Genomic DNA, 23767 nt, shown 5'->3' with positions numbered 1-23767 from the left:
ACAGTCCAGGTTGTCATTGGCCTTCTTGGCTACCTGGGCACACTGCCGGCTCATGTTCAGCCAAGCACTGGTCAACACTCCCAAGTCCTTTTCCCCTTCACAGTCTTCTGGCCACTCCGCCCCAAGCCTGTAGCACTACATGGGGTTATTGTGGCCAAAGTGCAGGACGCAGCACTTGGCCTTGTTGAACCTCATCCCACTTGTCTCAGCCCAGCAATCCAGCCTATCCAGATCTCTCTGATGGGCCACCCTATCGACACTACCTCCAAACTTGGTGTCCTCTGCAAACTTTATGAGGGTACACTCAATCCCCTCACCTAGGTCATCGATAAAGATATTATATAAGATAAGCCCCAGTACTGACCCTTGGGGGACACCACTTGTAATGGGACACCAGCTGGAATTAACTCCATTAACCAGTACCTGCTAGGCATGGACCTCCAGCTAGTTCTTTACCCAGAGAAGAGTATACCTGTCCAGGCCACAGGCAGCCAGTTTCCTGAATAAAATAAGCATGGCCAAGGATTGAGAGTGGTGATTCTCCCCCTCTGCTCTGCTCTTGTGAGAGCCAGCTAGGAGTCCTGAGTTCACCTTTGGGGACCCCAATGTACATAAAAATGAGAGGAGAGCCATGAGGATGATCAGAGGGCTGGGATATCCCTCCTATGAAGACAGGCTCCGGGGAGTTGGTGTTCAGGTTGTGGGAAGACCTTAAGGCAGCTTTCCAGTATTAAAAGGGGATCTACAGGAAAGCAGAAGGACACTTTATCAGAGGATATAGTGACAGAGCAAAGTAATGGCTTAATAAAATAAAATAAAATAAAATAAAATAAAATAAAATAAAATAAAATAAAATAAAATAAAATAAAATAAAATAAAATAAAATAAAATAAAATAAAATAAAATAAAATAAAAAGGTGGATTTAGATTAGAAATAAGGAGGAAATTATTTAGTTTGAGTGTGGTGAGGCACTAGAACAGTTGACTGGAGAATTTGTGGATGTCCCATCCCTGGAAATGTTCAAGACCAGGTTTGATGGGATTTTGGGAAACCTGGTATAGTGGGAGGCAAGAAGGTTGGATTAGGTAATCCATAAGGTACCTTCCAACCAAACATATTGGAAATGTTTTTAATCAGCTTTTAAATAAATCAGTTGTAAAAAGAAAACAAAACCCCAAACAACACAGCCAACAAATGAAAACAAAAAGTAACCAAATAAAACAAAAACCCAATGACTCCAGCTGTGTTCTAATACCAGAATGTGATAATAAATTTGGCCTTCTTTGAAGTGACAAAATTAAAGCACCTCTGTACAGTATTTTGTATTTAATGTAATAAGATTATCAAAAATCCAGATTGTTTGCAGTTATGCAGATATACAAGAACTAGAGGCTTCTCCTATGACTTTTTTTTTTTTTTAATATATATATATATATATCATTCCTGAAGCACTGATTACATCAAACTATCAGTGTGAACATTTAATACTAGAAGTTTTTTTAAGATGTTGATGTTTCCTCAGCTCCTTTGTGAGGAAATTAGGAGACATTTCTTCTCAGAAAGAACAGGTTGCCCATGGAGGTGGTGAAGTCCTCGGGGGAAAGGTTGGACATGGTGCCTGGGGACGTGGTCTAGTGGGTGACATTGAAGGTAGGGAGAAGGTTGGACCAGATGATGTTGATGGTCTTTTCCAACCTTACTGATTCTATAATTCTATAATTCTATAATTCTATAATTCTATAATTCTATAATTCTATAAAATTCTATAATTCTATAAATCTATAATTCTATAAATCTATAATTAATTCTATAATTCTATAATTCTCTATATATAGAGATTATTATATTATATATATTATATACATGTATAGAGAGAGATTATATATATATAATTCTAATTCTGTAATTAAAGGCTACTAAATAAAACAAAATAGAAGATTATCTGGGTTTGATTATTTTTCCTATTTTTTTTCTATTTTATAATTATTATTATATAAACAAAATTTTAAAATGAAATATTTATGTAATTTTTTATGTTATATTATATTATGCTTTTTTTTATTAAATGTAGAGATATTTCTTGTTTTTTTTTTCAAGTAATTAAAAATTTTCAGGTCCTATTCAGAAAAGTATCTGAATGCTAGTGTTCACTGTATTCTGGGTACACTGACTTGTCGTAAGAAAGGAAATCTCCTGCTTACATATCAAATGCTCCCTAATCAGAGATTTTCACATTTTTAAAAAATGTTTTACAAGCTAGTTAACTTACTTTTGTGAAGTAATGTTATGGCTAATTTTGTGAAATAATAATATGGCTAATTTGATTTGTTGCTTTTCTACATTTTTTTAAATATACATGTAAAAATTGTGTAACATTTGTAGTACCAAAAATTATTTAAGTCATTCACACTGCATCAAATGTAGATTTTTGCATAGGTAAGCATCTTCTGTTGAAGTCTCTGCCAGTGTTCAGTGTTACTAAAATTATGAATTACTTTTGTTTGTTAAAAATAAAATAATTGGAAAATTGGAGATATGCAGACAACATTAAACTACTGATAAGTAAAATAAAAGTTATTCACATACTTTTGATTGTAGGTTTTAATGTAGTCTTAACTAAGATATTTATATAGATGCCTTTTTTAATATGACAATGTCATTTTCAAAGGATAGAATTACAAAAGATAACAAAAGAAAAGATACAATTCCAATACTTACTAATACCTGTTTTTACACACTTCTTTTGCATATATTTAATAGTAGCTGAAGTATACATTTAGTAGTAGCTGAAGAGTTGTGCACTAAAAAATGACTCAAATCACAGAATCACAGAATTGTAGGGGTTGGAAGGGACCTCCATAGCTCATCGGGTCTAACCCCCCTGCCAAAGCAGGTTCCCTAGAGCAAATTGCACAGGTAGGCATCCAGACGGGCCTTGAATGTCTCCAGAGAAGGAGATTCCACAACCTCCCTGGTCAGCCTGTTCCAGTGCTCTGTCACCCTCATTGTGAAGAAGTTCTTTCTCATATTGGTGCAGAACTTCCATTTTATGGCCATTGTCCCTTGTCCTGTACCCACAAACTACTGAAAAGAGTTTGGCCATATTCCATTGACTCCCATACTTCAGGTATTTATAAACATTGATAATATCCTCCGTCTCCCCAGGTCTCTCAGCCTTTCCTCATAAAATGTTTGAGTTTTCTATCTTATCCTTTTTTAGGTTCTTTTTTATCTAAACCTTCCCTTTTCACTTCATTATACTCTTTAACAAGTGATTCAGGAAGATAACAATTCTTTTCCTTGCCTAACATGTATGCTTCAGCTATAAATAGACTTCGCTGCTTTTATAAAATGTCTATTTATAAATAGACTTCGCTGTGATCTACAGCTTCCTCATGCGGGGGAGTGGAGGGGAAGGCGCCAATCTCTTTAGTCACCAGCGACAGGACCCATGGGAATGGTGTCAAGCTGAGGCAGGGGAGGTTTAGGCTAGACATCAGGAAGAGGTTGCTCACTGAAAGGGTGGTCACACACTGGGACAGGCTCCCTAGGGAAATAGTCACTGCACCAAGCCTGTTGGAGTTTAATTAGCATTTGGACTGTGTACTAAGTCACAAGGTCTGAATTTTTGGGTAGACCTGTGTGGTGCCAGGAGTTGGACTTGATGACCCTTATGGGTCCCTTCCAACTTGGGATATTCTGCGATTCTATGATTCTTTTTCATCCTCTTACCAAGGTACGTAATTTAAAATCCTGCCTCTCTCCAGCCTTGCTCCTCACCCCATGCCCCATCTTTGCTCCTGTTCTCCAAAGTCCCTCCAGTGAATAATTTCCTGAAATAAGGAGCCTAGATATAAACTGTAAACCAGTCTAGGTACACCAGAATTCACATAATAAAATATTTCACATAATTTGTTCTACGATTTTTGTGCTGTGTGCAGCCAACATTTACATCTTTTGGGATGCTTTACCTCACTGTAAACTGATGTCTAAGCTGTTATTCACCTTCATTTTGTGTCACTCAACAAAGATTCAATTCTACTGTATAAATGTATATTTCAGTGTGTTTTTTGTTTTTTTTTTTTCTTTCACTAAATTATTTTGTGTGTGTGTGTCTTGAGATATGTTAAGAAATGTTTTCCCCAAGATAGCTCCATAATATTTTTTTGAAATTTCTGTTCTAACAAGAAGACTCATGCAAAATCTATGGGATGACATTAATCTACCTTTCCATGTGTTACTCTTCTTTTTCTTTGATGTCTTACAATTGAAAGGCATTGAGAATGTTCCCCACTAGCACTGAATATTGCAATATAAAAGATATATGGATTTTGCAAGATATGGAACTATGGGAAAAAATAGTCTGGAGGATTCAAAGACTTCTGCAACTAGAGGGTAGGTGTAAGCCTCAGGCCATTTCTAGTCTTCATTCCCTTTTATCTTCGTGGTTTCCTACACCTTAACTCTTTTGAGAAATAAGAACTGAAGAAATTCCACAGTCTCCCTATCTTTCTGAGGTTTCTTTCTCTCTCTTTCTTTCTTTCTTTCTTTCTTTCTTTCTTTCTTTCTTTCTTTCTTTCTTTCTTTCTTTCTTTCTTTCTTTCTTTCTTTCTTTCTTTCTTTCTCTTTCTTTCTTTCTTTCTCTTTCCTTCCTTCCTTCCTTCCTTCCTTCCTTCCTTCCTTCCTTCCTTCCTTCCTTCCTTCCTTCCTTCCTTCCTTCCTTCCTTCCTTCCTTCCTTCCTTCCTTCCTTCCTTCCTTCCTTCTTTCTTTCTCTCTCTTTCTTTCTGTCTTTTTCTTTTTTCTTTCATTTTCATGTAGTGTTATACCACTTAATATATATATATATTTTTTTCAATTTTGTAGTCATGGGAACTGTCTATGAAGAATGAAAAGAAAAAAAATGTGACATTGATAAGTTTATTTGTAAAACTGTGTCTCTTCTGGAAGCAGCTCATCAGGGCAAAGAAAATGCTTCATTCTTGTCAGCTAAAAATGTCCCTTTTGCAGCAAGTATGATGCAGCTCCTTCTCACTACTTTTCCTGCCTATATGAATTCTGCACTGAGGCTTTGTTTTTCAGATGATCAATACCATCAGTCAACAGACAGAAGGATAAGGACATAAAGTACATTTTGTGCTGGTAGAATATGTTACTTCTTCCTCTATTGAATGGCCCGACACTGAGTGTTCAGCTGGGACAGAGTTAATTTTCTTTGTAAGGAAAACAATGCTGTGTTTGGGATTTTTGATGAAAATAGTGGTGTTTACACACTGATGCTATTTCAGAGCAGTGCTTTAACAGAGACAATGACTTTTCTGTTTCTCATGCTGCCCCACCAGCAAAGAGGCTGGGGATGCACAAGGAGCTGGGAGGGGGCAGAGCCAGGACACCTGGCCCAAATGGACCAAAGGAATGTTCTGTACCATGTGTTGTCATGGTCAGCAATAAAAGCTGGAGGAAAGGGGGGGGGGGGGGAGGGTGGAGGGGAGAGATGATGACATGACACATTTGGAATGATGGTGTTTGTCTTCCAAAGGAACTGTTAATGTGTTATGGGCCCTGCTCTCCTGGGAGTGGCTGAACACCTGCCTGCCAATGAGAAGTATTGAATGAACTCCTTGTTTTGCTTCACTTGTTTGTGACCTTTGCTTTACCTGTTGAACTGTGTTTATCTCAGATTGTGACTTCTTGAACTTTTGCCTTTCCAATTCTCTCTCTATCCCATCAGAGGACAGCGAGTGAGTGGCTGTGTGGGGCTAAACCACAACAGGAACTCGCCCAGAATTGTGCATACTTCTTACAGGCCATGCGAAGAAAAGTAAATATATATGCAGGGATTATGTCACTACTCTACTTAGGAACAACTTTTTGATCTCAATAGGACATATTTGAATGCTTGATCTTCACAGGTGGGGCAAGAGGAAGTTCTCTGTTTCAGCTTGTGTTTTTCTCCTGTGCTGTACCTCATTACTAACAGTTCTTTGGTTGTTGGCAGTTCTTCAGAATTCTCTATTTCTTTCGAGTATTTATTTTTCAAGTATTTCTATTTCTTCAGGGGGTAACATTGAAAGGACTTTTGTCCTCAGGAGAGAAAACAAACTATTTTGACATATGGAGGAAAGATTTGGTGTGATAAAGCTTGAAAAGTAAAGAATTCATGGTGTTAGATTTGTAGATATTTATTTAATACGTTCAGTTCACTTACGTGTTCATGTCCAAAAGCACTGCATGTTATGTCAGCAGAAAGGTGGTATTACAGGATTTATGAAATTTACAAAATATAAGCTACTCATTATCATGTTGAGTATCTTGTATAGTATAAACACAATAAAGTTCTGCTGCATTTAAGGATTCTGAATAAATGATCCAGGTTAAGATGAGATACAAGCCAGCAGCCAAACAAAGTGTAGGAAGTATAACATTAAAGGACGGAATTTCAGAACCAGCACAATGTGATTAAAAACTAGAGCCATGCATTTCTTATTCCTCTTTTCAGCTATATCTAATGGCCACGAAAATACAATTCAGTCCTATTACTGTGGGAATTTTGGGGAGCTCCCCCCTGTCTTGTTTTAAAACATATCATAAAACTGTTTGTAACATAGAAAGGAGAAGACCTACTATAAATTCTAAAATTCAGCCATAAACTTGAATGTGTTTGGGGAATTCTAGATGAAGGAGTGCAGACAATCAGAAAAGGTGTGTCTATCAAGTTTTGTTGCAGTCTGTGTCTGAACAATTGACCAGGCTGCTTTGCTTTGCTTTTAAGCTCTTAGAGTGTTAGAAGCAAGAAAAGTCTAGATGACACCAATGAGTTTAGGGTCTTCTATCTACATAAAGGAAGGCAAAAATCTAAATAAATTTGCAAAAGTACCTGTAAGGAACCTATCTGAGATAAATTTTGACCAATCAGGCTGGAATGTATTATTTACCAAACTGCAGAAATTTAGTCATGGGTTTGACACTTCAAAATGTTACGTCTTGGGAAGTCACTCCAACAAAGCAAAGTCAGAGCTTTTTCCAAAGAATAGCAGATACTTCATACACACTTAATTTCCTTTCCAATCATACTCTGAGCAAGATTCACATTTTCACACATGCGCATTCTTAAAAAAGACTACTGCTGTTTTAGGGCCCATGTAGTTATTCTACTGTCATTAATTTTACTGTGATTCTATCTATGGTGTACATATATACAGACACAAAGCTTCTCAGTGTTTTAAATATAAAGCTTGTGCATGAATCATCATTTTGAGACTAGCATCACATTAATAACTCTGAAGTAGAATACAGTGTAATGTAGAAGTATTTTTCCCTTGGGAGTTTTATGGCATATGTCTCCTTTAAGAGTCTGCAGCACAGAATGAATGAGAAGAGTTAAACATTAGCTGTTAACCATAATGGACATCTGAACAATTTAGTTATTTAAGTTATTTAGTTATTAAACTTGGTATGTTTTCACATTCAAAATATGATGTCTATTGAACTCTTGAAAAAATGAAGTAAAATACAAACTAGTTATCAGTGCTGCTCTTTCAGTAAAATTTTTAGTCTGAAGGATACTGTTAAAAAACTATGTCTATGAAGATGCATGTTTCAACTCGTTGCTTCAATAAATTCAGTGTAATTTCATGAAAGGAGACTTTGACCCCTGGCATTTTTCTTTTTGTTGACCCATATGCCTCTGTCTTAGAGATCCATTCCTTAAATCAGGTTTTTGTTTTTATACAAATAGTGAGTTTCTCCACATGGGATAAGCTGACATTTAGATATGTAAGGAAGAGAACAGAGTGCTTTCATTCTTTAACCAGAAATAAATGTACTTGGAAGGAGAAAACAAAACAAAATGAAACAACAACAAAAACAACAAAAATCAACTTTTCAAAGAAAAAATATCTATTTCAGTGAGGGTGACGGAGCACTGGAACAGCCTGCCCAGGGAGGTTGTGGAGAATCCTCCTCTGGAGACATTCAAGACCCATCTGGATGCCTACCTGTGCAATTTCCTCTAGGGAATCTGCTTTGGCAGAGAGGGTGGACCTGATGAGCTCTCAAGGTCCCTTCCAACCCCTACAACTCTGTGATTCCGTGATCTTCAAAGTCACATTCACAGAATCACAGAATCAGAGAATCTTACAAGAGAGAAGAAGCTTTAGTTTTCTCTTGGATTATCTCATTAAAATTTTTCATAATTAATGCAAATTATTTCAAGATAGTGACAAAATATTTATTTATTTTTTTCCACAGAATTCTCTACAATTGGTCCAAGTAGACCACTCTGACTGACCACAGGCAAAAAAATATGGATATAGACATGTCAGGCACAGGTCAGGCAAAATTAAAATATTTTCTAGGGTGTGTTTTACCTCATTACTAGAAAAGAAATAACAGTCATTGAAAGTCTTAATTTCACACCTACACTTGCACTATAAAATATTGCTGAATTTGGGGAACAAGAATCTTATATTTGTTTCCTGCATTTACCTGTACCTCTGTTTCTTTTATGTGAATTACATGTCTTTAATTTTGGTCTTTCACAATGCCCAACAAGATTGTGATGCATCAGGCTAGTAGGCAACACGCTTCTTCCAAAATTCAATCAGATTTGCACTTAACAAATCAGCCAATGAAGCACAGCAAAAGACAGAGAGTTAGGCACCGTACTTTTCCTTTACTACATTCACTACCACATCCTTAATACAGCAATAAAAAAACAGCCATTTAAAAATCATCATTCTTGTCATTTTAATATAAGATGAAGAAATGATTTATTCAGTAATTATATTTTGTTCCATCAAGAAATGAAGGACTAGCAATTAATAATTAACTAGTAAATAAAATAAAATAAAATAAAATAAAATAAAATAAAATAAAATAAAAGCCATTAACAAAATAGGAATTCAGCAAAACTGAATTAAATCAATTAACCTAAAGAACCAGATCTGATACTTATGGAATCACTCTAGAAATAAGTACTGCTAGAAAATGCAAAATGTTCTACAGTGTTAGGTCAGTGGGACCTGTAAGGTAATGTTGGTCTCCTGGGGGTGGGAGAGGTCCTTCAGAGAAACACACAGGTGGGTCAGTTCCATTCATGTGCATGAGAATAGAGAAGGAAAAGGCCATATCATTGTCTCTTCCTCTTGTTTTTGAATTCACAGGACAAGGATTTGCTCAATTCCTTTGTGAATATTCTTACACTTTTTGACTTAGCCTCTTCTGGCAATGTTTTTGTGAACTTTTATTTTATTTTATTTTATTTTATTTTATTTTATTTTATTTTATTTTATTTTATTTTATTTTATTTTATTTTATTATTTTATTTTATTTTATTTTATTTTATTTTATTTTATTATTTTATTTTATTTTATTTTATTTTATTTTATTTTATTTTATTTTATTTTATTTTTTTAATGTATATCTGCTTTGTATAAATATCCTGCTAGCTTCACTGAGCACCCTCTGTCTCTGGTACTGCGGGGTATAGGGGATGAACAGTCCTGTGCTTGCCTTAGAATCAGAGTCATGGAATCATCAAGGTCAGAAAAGACTTCCAGGATCATCCGGTACAACCACCACCCTACTACCAATATTACCCATAAAATCATGTCCCTGAGCACCAAGTCCAACCTTTCCTTAACACCCCCAGGGACAGTGACACCACCACTTCCCTGGGGAACCCATTCCAATGCCTGACTACTAATTCTGATCACCCCCAGCCTTGACCTCCTCTTCCCTTAACCAAAGAGTACTGTCCTTTTTAGTGGATATTCTTAGCTAATAATAATAACATATAAGCTATTTTGTAGTTTGTCAGACAGCTCTTCAAACCACTTCACATCTGCTTTAATTTCTGTTCCTACTTAGGAAGAGGATATTATCCAGCACTAAATATAAGGCATTGTAAATAAATAAATAAATAAAAACAACTATATTAATTATATTCCACATTCCACATAAATATGAGCCACATTCATATTTACATATGTAATAACAGGAAGTTTTAATTGAATCAGTCTTTGAGAAGAACTCCCTTCTAAAAGTTTCAGTTGGCAATACTTCTCTCAATGATCAAGTTTCTTTAATGATCAACTTCCCTACCCACTTTTTCATTTCCTGGGATCTCAAATGTGTAAAAGCTGGAAACTAGTTCCTGGTTCCTTGATAATTAAGCTATCCAAACTTTTTGATAATTTTAATTCTTCTGGTACAATCACAATGGCAGAATGCAGAAAGAGATATTCATGTATCTTCGTGGGGACTAGTAGAGAATATTTTTTTTTTGTTGTTTCCTCTCCTCATTTACTGTTTATAAACTTATCCAGAAGAGGAAATTCGTACATGTAAATCTGAGAAGCCCTATAATGGTGCTTAGATGCAGCTCAGAAGAAGCAAACCTTGCTTATACCCAGAACATTGACAGTATGCCAAACTACCTCCAGGCACCCTGGCTATCTCTACCCTACGGTGAGCCCCAAGGTGCCACTGGGGAAGGCAGTCTTGCCATACTCAAGCAGAGCCCCACATCAGACTCACAGAGAAGAGCGCCTCCTTTCAAGCATCAACATTGCCACTAACCCAACACTGGCATAGCTCACCTTCCTTCTGCCACATTGCTAATGGGCTAGTCAATGCATGCCAAGAAGCACCTCAGGAACAGGAAGCACCTCAGGAACATCAAAGCATTCTTTCTGCCACTGTTTCCAAACTTTCTAGCAGCCCAAATGATTCTAGAGATTGCCTACAAGAGTACTGAGTCAGTCAGCTGGAGAACCAACTGGCTTGAAGGAAAAACGTTTCATTACTAGTGAACAATATTTGATCTGTCTTGGTACAGTCTGAAAGATACACCAGGGACTGGCAAACTCCTGTAAAATTTGTGTACAACTAGTGTATATGCATTTTTGAAAAAGATTATGTAACATATTTATCTGTGTAAATATGTATATAAATGAACATTCATATGTATACAAACATTTACAATGTGTTTGAATATTGACTTAGTAGACCACATTATTGATTTCACTAGAATTTTATTTCATGTTTATGCTATATAAATCAAAATCTAATCTAAATCTCCCACAGATAAGGTATTACAAATTTGTTAACCTAGACCTCAATGTCCAATACTACTATGAGGGGATCAAATGGAAAATCATGTAAAGTGAAAAGAGTGTTATTCATTGTTTAATATTACATTTTAGAAATAGTTGACTTGGGAAGCAGGTGTGTGTAGGTAGAAACAATATTTATAGACATTTTTCCCCTGGTGCATCTATGAAATTCCTATTGACGCTGACAAAGAGGAAAATTTAATCTACTATGTACAGAAAAATACATTAAGAAGTCATCATTGTAAATGAAATCACACATGGCTATTTAGCTGTGACAGTTTAGAGAAAGAATGTGTTCTATTTCGGCATCTCTGGAGAGGGGAAGCATGTGTCCTATCTCAGCAATCTGATCTGAATGCAGACAGTGTGACAACATTGGCAGCAGAATTCTTTGTATTCCCTCCCAAACTGTGATCTCCAGAATAAATTATTAAAAGGCTTATCTGCTCTGGGAATGCTGCAGGAAAAAGATGGGAAGTTTCTTTCTTTGATTTTGTCTGACTTGGGACTTTTTAGTATTTTTAAATATGTTTAAAGACTGCAGCATTTTTATAGTTATTATTACTACTTCATTAATATCTAGCAGAGCTCTTCCCTGCTCCTCAAGAGCAGCACTCAAGATAAAATTGGGCTCTTCCTCTTGATTTCTGGAAGTTTTGCTAAGCTCAAAACAGAAAAAAAAATATATTTTATAATATATATATATATATATTTAGAATATATATATAATATTATTAGATTATTAGATTATTAGATTATTATATATCATAAAATTGTTATCATATATTATTTTATAGATCATACTGTTATATTTTATATATATTTTATATATTATATATAACATATATAATATATATAATAAATAAATATATATTATATATATACATATATACACATGTATATATTAAATTTAAATTATCTGGTACTGATACATTTTTCCTACAGTATTTGTTTACTGAAGTATAACCCACCTCTACAAACTCAGACATAGGGCAAACATAACAATTACTTAACTCTGCAGTGAGCTGGAAGATGTAACCAAAAGTATCAGCCAGCGAAAGTCAGTGAAATAAAATACAGGTAAAGTAAAATTTGGGATTTGCCTCGAATTAGGAACCTAAGGTTTCTGCAAGCATATACGAGATCTTCACTCGACTACTCAACTATGAATATTCAGATTTTTTTTTTAATTTAACTTGAAAGATAACATCACCCAGAGCATGGTACATCACAGTTTAATGCAGAAATATGGATTTAGAATTGATTTAAAAGTAAGAATGTAAGCTAGCAAACAAAAACACCTTTTTTTTTTTTTTTTTTTCTTCCAAAAGTTAGCTCTGTCTTGGAATTGCAACTACAGGAGAATAAGAGAGAATAAGAGAGAGGATAAGAACATTATTATGCAATCATATCTTCCTACTCTAATAATCTTATTTCCAGATTTACTATTTTTAATTGTTTAAATATTTTGAAAGAAATAAGTTAGAAATCTGGAAAGATAAATTTCGTAAATTGCAGAAGATTTTGTCAACATATCTTCAAAAAGATACATCATAAAACAACTACAAAGTCAAACTGTGTAAAGCCATTTATGTGCTAATTCAGTCAGAACAAATAATCTGAAAGACTTAAAAAAAGTCTTCGCTATTCGGAAAGGAAGGTCTTGCCATCTAGAATGACTTTGACAGACTTGAGAGGAGCATCTGTACAAACCTCATGAGGATTAGCTGTGAGGATTAGCCATCCCAAGTGCAACGTCCTGCATCTGGGCTGAGAAAATCCTAAGCACAAATACAGCCTAGGCAGAAAGCAGCCCTGAGGAGAAGGACCTCAGTGAGCTGGCTGATGAGAAGCTCAACATGATCTGGTAATGTGCACTTGCAGCCCAGGATACTTGTATCAAAAGAAGTGTGGCCCTCAGCTCCAAGAAAGCCCCTCTGCTCTGTTCTCATGAGAATCCACTTTGTTCTCTGCAGTCAGCTGTGGGGACCCCAGCACAAGAAGGACATAGAAGTATTAGGATGAGTTCAGAGGAGGGCCATAAGGGTGATCAAAAGGCTGGAGCACCTCTCCTATGACAACAGGCTGAGGGAGTTGGGGTTGTTCAGCCTGGAGAAGAGAAGGCTCAAGGGAGACTTTACAGAGGCCTTCCAATACCTAAAGTGGGTGTACAGGAAAGCTGGGGAAGGACTGTTTGTCAGTGAGTGTAGTTATAGGACAAGGGGTAATGGCTTAAAAAAAAAAAAAAAAAAAAAAAAAAAGTAGGTTTAGATGAGACACAAGGAAGAAATTCTTTACTGTAAGGGTAGAAAGGAACTGAAACAGGTTTCTCAAAGAAGCTATGGATACCACATCCGTGGAAGAATTTAAGGCCAGGTTGGATGGGACCTTGAGCAAACTGCTCTAGTGGGAGGTGTCAGGGGGGTTGGAATTATATGATCTTTGTGGTCCCTTCCAACCCAAGCCATTGTATGATTCTACAATTCTATGAAAGAGAAGGAAAGAAGAAAATTATGTAAATTTGCTGCAAAACTGAAAGTTGTTGAATGGGTAGACAAAAGTAGGGCTCTCTGGCTAGCTCAAAGGCTATTTGGATTTTTTTCTATTCACCCTCCTCTAGATGGGAAGATGGAAAAAGAGTAATGGGAAGAAAACTAAGGGGGAGAGTTTATACCTTAGATAAAACAAATATAAAGCCTGTCATAGGCAAAACAATGGAATGTGTAGAGAGCTGGAAACAAGACTGTTAGCAAGAGGGCATTCCAGAGACCAACAACAACCAGGAGAGATCTCTGACAGACCACCAGCAGTGAGGAACCTGCTGAAATCCAAGTTTTCTATGAGTATGTGCCCCAAGTGCCTGTGAACTGGGACTTCAGAGTGAACAGTGCCTCTGAATGCATATTTTGTATAACGTTAAAAATATGTGTTAATCTCACACATGAATTTCAATGATTAATAACTTCACATGTTCATGTGCAAAAGGGCTTCTGGAGGAATCACTAGTAATCAGTAATTATTATTCATTTTATGTAATGCAAATTTGCACTACACATTGAAAAAAAATAAACAGTCTTCGAACTCCTCTGCTATTGAGTAAAAATGGACATCCTGTATGACTTCAATGCAAATTTACTTAAAAAGTTTACAGATAATTTATACTTAGAGCATTTATGCTTGCACTAAGTTAGTATAGACCATATGGAATATATAGAGCATTATATAGAGTGTATATAACATTGATACTTTAAGTTTGTCCTGTTTTTGTTTGTCCTGTACCCATGCATAATTTTGGGTGAATGCCATACTCTGGAGTTAAGAAAAAGACACAAGTGAGTAAAAACTGTACATAAGTAAATTATCAACTTGATTGTTTTTAAACACGACTGGTCACCTCTCAGTACATCTCACTCTGTGTCTTTCCTATTAATGTAGTAAATCACATTGGAAGCCCCTCTGGATTATCTTAGATGCCTACTCATTCCCCAGGTATGACTTCCTTTGACAACTGCCTCCTTCTGTGTATGCAATGTGTATTGCATATGATTGTATATGTGTGCTGTGCATGCACCACATGTGCATGAACCAGCCTTGCTGTTGGCTGTGCCTCAGAGGTGGAGCTGCACTTTCCTCTGAGCTGCACAATTCTGTAATTCTGTCACTCCCTAAATACATGCTTGTGCAATTCAACATGATTAGCTTATTTAGTTAATGAATGACTAATATCAGTGGTTCTAAAGCTGAAACTTGAAAGAAGTTGAAAGTTTTGATTACTAATCAATGAAAAATTCTGGTATGACTACTCTTGAACAGTGAATAAAGTTGTTCCTTTCCTGTTCTTTTCTTTTGCTCCTTAGCAAATCTTGTGAAAACACACAAGACATTTAGAGGTGAAATATTACACAAGTGTTAGGTTTTTATCTTCTCTCATATGAAGCTTCCTCTCAAGCTTTTTCATAATTTAGGTAGGCATAAGAAATAGAAGAAAATTACTGCTGATGTCATTTAAGTTTATTAAAGTATTTATAAATGTTAACCAGTATAATGTGGGTAAAACAAATAAACAAACAAAAAAGCACACCTTTTTCATTGTGAAGCAGAGACATGACTTCCAAATGCATAGTACATGTAATAGAACATGTAAGTTAAAGTGAATTGGAACATCCACAGTGTTTGCCCATACTCTCAATATATTGCTTGAAAGATTGGGTGCCTACACATATGGTAAAGACATCCTTAAATGACTTTATTAATTTAAAAAAAAAAAAAAAAAAGAACTGGTACACAAGACAGACTCTTTGCCTGTCCTGTCCTGTGGAGTTCACTCGACTTTCTCTTTAGTTTCAGTTACTGATCACCATCACAAAGGATGCTTCAGTAGATGAAGTGCTAACCTAATCAATCATGGCAATTTTTGGCTTCCCCACTCATTTATAGACATACACTTTGCTGCAGGTGACAGACGACATGCATCCAAAAATATGATTAAATATTATTAAATAACTACTATAAACTTGTATTGGAAAATCAGAAAGATTTTGTAAGGAAAAATTGTAGCTCGCATTTTGATTTTAGAGGATACAGAAAAAGAAATTATACCTCCCACCTGCCTGGAAGCAAACCAGACTCTATCAATATTACATGCAAGTTTTTGTGTATGAAAGATAATGCAACGAGTTTTATGGCACTTTGATGACAGCTGATGCTCTTCAGTTTGGTACAGAATTAGAATATGTTATATCCTTGTTTCTTTGAAATGAATCCTAGGTTTGGCAATGTGGTTTATGATAGAATAAGCTAGTGAGCAAGGTCATTCAAGCTAAAAACAAAAACAAAAACAAAAACAAAAACAAACAAACAAACAAACTGTCTTCCAGACAGAGAAATTAAAACACAGTGGAAAATATCTACTGTTATATAAATTCTGTCTCCATATTTCACCTTATCTAGGCAGAGTATAAAACTATATAGACTAAGAAGGTTGCAAAAATACAGTAATTTGAAAACAGATCAATCAGACCTTTTGATACTCATTTTTAAAATTCTGTTTTAACTAGATGGCTTGAGAAAAATGTTCTCTTTTGATGAGACCCCTACATAGCCAGTAGAAAAAATTATATATATATATATTTATATATAAAATAAACTCCACAAGGAAACAAAAATAATCAACAAGAAATTAAACAGAACAATTTAGATTTTTTTTTTTTTTTCCTCCTGATGAATCTGTTCTGAAGAAATTAATGCTGCATTGAAAGTCCTTGACATATCATTTGAAGTGAATTATGTAATAACAAAATTAAACTTTATTTAGCTTTCTTTGCAAGTAGTAAAAAAAAAAGGTTTGTTTAACAAACTAGAGAAATAACATTCTAACTTGGCTTGAATATCATAAATATATAGAATCTATGAACTTTGTACCTCACCATTTATTATATTTATTTTTTAAAATTATTATTTATATGTGCCATGGTATTTTAATACCGACAAATAACAATGTGTAGTTTGCAAATATGAAGGATTTCATGGAACCTCAGCAATCATCATACTAAAATTTATTTATTTATTTATTTATGTTAATTAGAACTGTGAACTGCTTGTAGCTCTGTATTGGTTTTGAAATTTTCATAGGTCTCTATCCTTTCCGTGTATCCCAAACCAGACTTCACTGCTTTCTGTTTGTCTGAATGTCACTGATATAGCATTAAAGAGACTTTGAAATTCAGATTTAATCTAAGTTCTGACATGTATGTAGTGCATGTGATGTACCTAACTTTGGTTTATTAATACTATTTATTTATTTATTTATTTATTTATTTATTTTTACAAACTTGCATGAGGAAGCAATTCCTGTTCTTCGCTCATTCTTATGTTACACTAAATAGAAAAAGAACTAGAACTGAATTAATACAAAACTTCTTGTATGAGTGATTCAAGAATGTAAAGAAAATTGAAATAATAGATTTATAAAGGCTCAACGAATTCTTATAGTATGGAAATGAAGAGGAAGATTTCAAGTGCTGTCCTAAAACTACCTTAATGGTTCAAGAATAGCCAAGGTTTTATTTAAATGAAATCACTCTTACATGGTGAGAAATTTAACAACTGCTGTCAGAGGGATTTCTGAATTTTTCTTAATTCTTCTTAATGGAGTAAGGCTTCTGAGGCTGAATGGCAAAATATCCAAGGATCTGACAGAACTGAACAGTTCAGTTGTGTTTTCACTCTGCTTTCTGTCCACATAGCCTCATTCAAATAATTTATTTGAAAAGCTGTAGTGTGATCATTTTTCTTGCTAAATAGAAGAGCAGTATCTGTGTTGGGTCTGTCTGAGCTGGAGTCACCTTTTCCCTGCAGCAGCCGACACAGTCCTGTGCTCTGTACTCGTAGCTGGAACAGCACTGATATCACTCAAGTGTCATGTCTGTTGCTGCATAGTGCTGGCAAAGCATCAGGACTCCTTCCAAGCTCCCAGGAGCCAGCAGCCTGGGGGTGGGCAAGTTATGGGGAGGGGACATCGCCAGGGCAGCTGACCTAAACCAGCCAAAGGGATATTCCATAACACCTGATGTCACACTCAGTAATAAAAAGGGGGGCTCTTTTGGGGGAGGGGGCTGTTCCTCCTGAACAACCACTATGCATTTTGAGGCCCTGCTTCCCAGGATGTGGCCGAACATCGCTCGTTGATGGGAAGTAGAGAATAATTTCTTTTCCCTCTCCCTGTGCTTCTGCGCAAAACAAAACAAAACAAAATAAAACAAAACAAACAAACAAACAAAAAAACAAACCACCAAAACAAACCAAAACAAACAAACAAACAAAAAACAGAAACAGAAACTGTTTCTTTTGTTTCTTTTTCTCCCCATTTCCTTTCCCTTTAATTAAACCTTTCTCATCTCAAACCTCAAGTTCTCTGTGTTGTATTTTCTCCCCCTTCCTCTTTGAGGAGAGGGGGAGTGAGAGAGTGGTTGTGGTGGAGCTCAGCTGCCTACCTTCCAACAGATCACCAAAGCAGAGTACAAATGATCATTTTGATCCCTAACCTTCCAGTAAGCTCCCAAAAGAGTAACTGAATAATACTCTGTTTAGTGGGAGATCACTTATTTAAATATTTTTTGACTTTTGATTCTTTTATTTGCTTATTTATGATTTCAATCATTCAAATATTTTGTAAATATATTGTCAGTTGGAAATATACAGAATAACATAATACAACAGAAGACATACGAACATACAATATACAAAGACAACAGAACTGAAAATTAACCCATAAGGCATACAGTTTAAATTTGTTCTCTAACAAATTCATTTTTAGTTGGCATATGTAATAACAAAGTATTTATTTTTATACCTTATTTCTATGTCATTGGAGTCCTGTTGGGTTTAGAGCTAAAAAATATGATCATTCACGTTTTGTTTTAGAGCTGTTTTTTCATCTGCATTAATCTGAGGGAACATTTGTGAGTAATAATGTACTTCCACATATTAATCTACTTGATAAACCGACAAAACTGCCAGCAATCTAAGTAATATGTGTTCTTTTGACAGAACAAATATAAAACTGCATTGAGTAGCTTCCCAGACCAGTCAACACTTTTTCAGCATTTATTCCAGTGTAGAAAAATGTATTTTTTCTACTGCTAATTCAAATTTTAAGCCACAAAAAGTTTCTGTTAAAGTATATTTGAAACAAAGATATTAAATAAGATAGGCCCCAGTATCGACTCTTGGGGGACACCACTTGTAATGGGACACCAGCTGGAATTAACTCCATCAATCACAACCTGCTGGGCACGACCCTCCAGCCAGTTCTTTACCCAGAGAAGAGTATACCTGTCCAGGCCACAGGCAGCCAGTTTCCTGAGGAGAATCCTGTGGGAGACCATGTCAAAGGCTTTGCTGAAGTTTAAGCAGACTACACCAAGAGCCTTTCCCTCATATACCAGTCAGGTCACATGATCATAGAAGGAGATGAGGTTGGACAATCATGAACCCATGTTGTCTGGGCCTGACCCCCTGGATGCTACACAAGTGCCATGTGATCTCACACAAGATGATTTGCTCCATAACTTTCCCTGGAACTGAGGTCAGGCTGATGGGCTTGTAGTTCCCTGAGGAAAAGAAGAAAAAAAAATTACAGATCCTTCTGAAAAAGGATAGATATGGATGTGTGGCTATGGAGTAGTGGAAAAAAATAAGAAACTAGCAACACAGATTTGAAAGGAACCATTTATGAAGTGCAAAATCTCCTTATCCTTTTGCTCTCTGTCAGCTTACATATCAACTCTTAGTGGTCTACTAGTCAAGGCAGCATTCCTGTCTGCCTGTCATTCCTATGCAAACCTGCAACACTTACCAAATGTCTTCCTGCCTGGCTTTCTTTCCTGACTTTTTTTTTTTTTTTTTTTTTTTTTGAACATTCTTCACTCCTTGCCTTCATTTCCCTAATCTTCTCACAATATCCCAACTTCTGCTTTGAAATCAGACTTGACCCTTGTGCTTATTCTTTTGGTTTCTGTCCTTTAACTTCTATTCTAATTCAGGCATTTTGTCTATGTGCATACGACAGTGGAGGATTTTGTAATATCTTTTTGAAACAAATGTATATTGCCTCTCCTCCTTTCTGCAAAAACCTTTAATCTCTCCAACACCATCCATCCAGACATGGGGTTAACAAATTCCCAGGTTGGAAACTGGGATTTTGAAACACACAGACAGTGGCTGCTGCTAATGGTTTCTAGGAAACAAAACATTTAAAAAAGTGGGAACCTTACATAAGTAGACTGGTTTATTTAACTATTTATTTATTTATTTATTTATTTATTTATTTTCTGTCAGTCTGAAGTGTTGAAAAAGATGTCTTATTGGCTATGCAGAAGAGAACATGTATAGGCTCCTATCCTGTTAGACACTTCTAAGGAAGTGGGAAAGAAGCTTTTTTATCTTTGTTTGTAATCCATTTTCCTATAGAAACAGGCTTTCAAAGTCATTCCTCAGGCTAACTTTGGATGGCTACCAAATTTGGCCATTGGTCTTAAGGTAATTTCAAGAAGGTGTCAGTGGGACCTGTGGCAATGCTCTTGAAGGAGGATGGGTGTGGGACGGGGTACCAGATCCACCCAGCAGATCTTGCAATCCTGACTTTACAGCCATTATGGGTTCCTGCAGGCTGCAGTATCGGGCTTGGTGCTTTGGTGAGCCAGACCCCATGAACACAATGCTGGATTTCAAGCAACTGTGGCTGCTGGAGCAGGAGAGCCATGTTGCAACATCTACTTCTTCAGGAGGACCCAGACACTTAAGGATGTGATTATGACAATAAAGCACAGACTGACTTAACACGTCTTACCTTTTTTCCAATTTTGAAATACAGCTGTTTATGCATTTAATACCCTTATATGTTTCAAGGTACTGGGTCAAGTTGTGATGAGAGATTGGTGGTTTATGACTGGAATTTTTCAAAGCTTCAAAGCTCCAAAGTTAGTAACGTACACTTTTTGTTGTTTAAATTCACCTATTAAGAAAAAAAAATAATAATATTTTATATTCCACTTTTTCAGGAGTTGACAATGTGCATTATTAGTAGAAGCAGATACTAACATGCTACTTTCATAAGCACTGCTGCAAATACAATGAAGTTATCACATTTTCTTATATACCTCAATATAAGACTCTCTGGCCTATGTTTTATCTTGTCAGAATGAGAAATAGGTTGGTGAGAAAGAGATAACTAGCAATCTGAATCTCTTTAATAAAAGTGCAATGAAAGTTAGTAGGGGAAAGACATATATATACAGAGCACAGTAGTAAGTTCAATCAGTGCCTACAGGTGACAGGACATCTGCAGAGTCATTGTGCAAGCAGTTGTAGAATCTACAGTTTTAACTTTAACTTGATAAATACATGTATGCTTGTACACTTAAAGCTTCATTTCATAAGTGAAGACTTTAAGTCTCCTTGTGATGTTTCAGTCAGATTCATAACGGGAGCTAGCAGCCCTCACAAGAGCATCTGATGAGGTTTGGGTGTAGCAAGGAGCAGCGGTGGGACATTTAAGCCAAGCATAACCATCATTAATAATCACTTGCTGAGGTGACCAGCTCCAGGGCAGGCAGATGCATTATGCAGCAGACCAGGGGATCCTACTTTAGTTTGGATATTAGGAGATTTTCTTTTCACTGAAAGGATTGTGCAGCATTGGAATACATGTAGGCTGCCCAGGAAAGTGGTTGAGCCTCCATTTCTGGAGGTATTCAAAAAATTTGTAGTTTTGAAACTTAGTAGCATGGTTTAGTGGTGGATTTAGTACTAGGTTAGAGATTAGACTAGATGATCCTAGAGATCATTTCCAACCTCAAAGATTCCATGATTCTGTGATAACACAAAAATACCACTCTTTCACTTTCTTTATTAATTCCCCAGAACAAGAGTTTTGAACAAAATTATGAAAAAAAAATATATATGTTCATTTAATCGTACTTAAAATAAGGATAAAACTATAAATCAAGGGTCTCGACCATAAATAAATAAATAAATAAATAAATAAATAAATAAACAAATACTAATAATAAAAAAAAGTAAACGAGAGCAGTCTATCTAAATCTGTACAGTTGCATTGGTGAAACTGATATAATCACCTACACCAGAAAACAAATAAACAAACAAAACAAAAATAGTTTAAACATTTTCACTTCTGGTTGACTCAGTTCCTGGTGCCCCAGTGTGTGTTCATACTTCATGTTATAGTGATAAGATAATCAGAAAGATGGAAAAGCTACATGAAAAAAACAAACAAACAAACAAACAAACAACAACAACAACAACAAACTGACTGGAAAGGATGTGTAAGTAAAGAGTATCTATTATTTCTTACAGTGGAAGAAGGAAGAGCCACAAAACATTACAATACAGCAAACACTGACTAAACACATGGAAATATTTCACTCATTCTATTCCCAGAATCTACTGAGAAATTCTTAGCTATTATTTCTTTCATTTATAAAATGAGCAAGGATTATTTATTATATCACTACTGGCAGAAAGAAAGCAATCACAACGGGTTTTTCTGATTGTTTCTTAAGATATTTTTAAATTATTAATGGTTTCCAGCATGTATACTTGAGAAGAGTTATTCAGATAGAAGAACCAGGCATGTTGAGAATTTTGAAACCTTGAGCGAGAAATTTTTAAAAACAAATAAAAACTATTTCAGAAGAGAGTTAATTACTGAAATCAAACTTCAATGAACCAGAAAACTGTATTCATCAACCATGTTAATGAAGAAATATTCCTAACTGGTGGGTAGTACAACATAAGAATTTAACAACTCTGGAGTATAGGTTGGTGAAATTCACCAGTTCCTTCGGTTACCACACATTATATTTAATCTCTCATTTTTAACTTCCACTAGGGGAAAAAAACACTCATGCACAATAACAACTGGACATGTTTACAGGAAAAAAATAAAAACATCTCTTTCCCCTTAGGAAGATGTTGTTACTTTGATGTACTTACATCCAAGCTGAGGTAGATGCTGTGCTTTCTTTTAGATGTCTGAATATGGCACGTATGTATGAATATGTTCAGTTCTGTTATGTATACATATTATACATATTGCTTATGTTATAGCTTGTTTACAGTAGTTGTGTTTCCTTAACACAAATACTGTGTCAGAGCATCTCTTCATCTCGAAGGACAGCTACAATAAAACATTTCAATGTCTCAAATGCATTATGGATGAGAAAAAAAAATACAATTGCACTCTGAGATAACAATTTATGTGAATATTGGACAAAATGCTCTGTTTGTTTTTACCCAGGATTACAGAAAACATTGCATGTTTGCTGCAGGACCTTGTCAAGTATCAACAAGAATGAGGCTGTTCAAGGAGTGAAGACAAGCCAGAAACAGTGGGGTCCCACAGCACAGGCAGGGCTGCAGCCCCACAGCCTGCAGGCATGGCTGGCATGGGGATAGTGACAGGTCCTACCGACAGCTCTGTGATTGTGAGGCTGGCTGAATCTTCAGGAGGACCAGTGAAGATTGCTGGAGCCTTCCTGCCACAGGCAGAGTGTGTCACCATGTTCTCAGTTTTTGTAACTGATATGAACAAACAGCTAAAACTTCAACAACTCACACTAAAGACAGTCTGAGGATGCTGCCATCTTATCTTGGCTCTAGAAGAAGAATTATGGAGAAGTTATATGAGTTTTGAGATGTAATAATAATGTAACATGGGTGTACGTGCCACTGACTGGCACGTGGGAATTTTTGATAGAGAATGACAGAGAGCACACAATCACAGGACATGCAGACCTAAAATACAATTTCATGTGTTCTTTCTTCTTATTTTTTTTTACTGCGTGAGAATGCAGACAGACTAAAACATCATCTTTGGCGATCTTAACCAAAAAATGGCCAAATGATTGTTTAGCCATACTTAAATACAAAAAGCTATCATTTTCTTTTTGGAAACAAAACAAAACAAAACAAAACAAAACAAAACAAAAAAAGGAAAAAAAAAAAAGAAAAAGAAAAAGTAAACCTTAAAACTATAACATACTGTTACGATAACTGATAACTATGGGAAAGAGCAGAAAAGAAGAACAATTATTATTTTTTTAAAAAAGGTTGGTCAGTTTTGGGATGGAG

Source organism: Aythya ferina (genome assembly GCF_964211825.1).
Source record: "Aythya ferina genome assembly, chromosome: Z".
Lineage (NCBI taxonomy): Eukaryota > Metazoa > Chordata > Aves > Anseriformes > Anatidae > Aythya > Aythya ferina.
Note: the sequence above shows the minus strand (reverse complement) of the source record.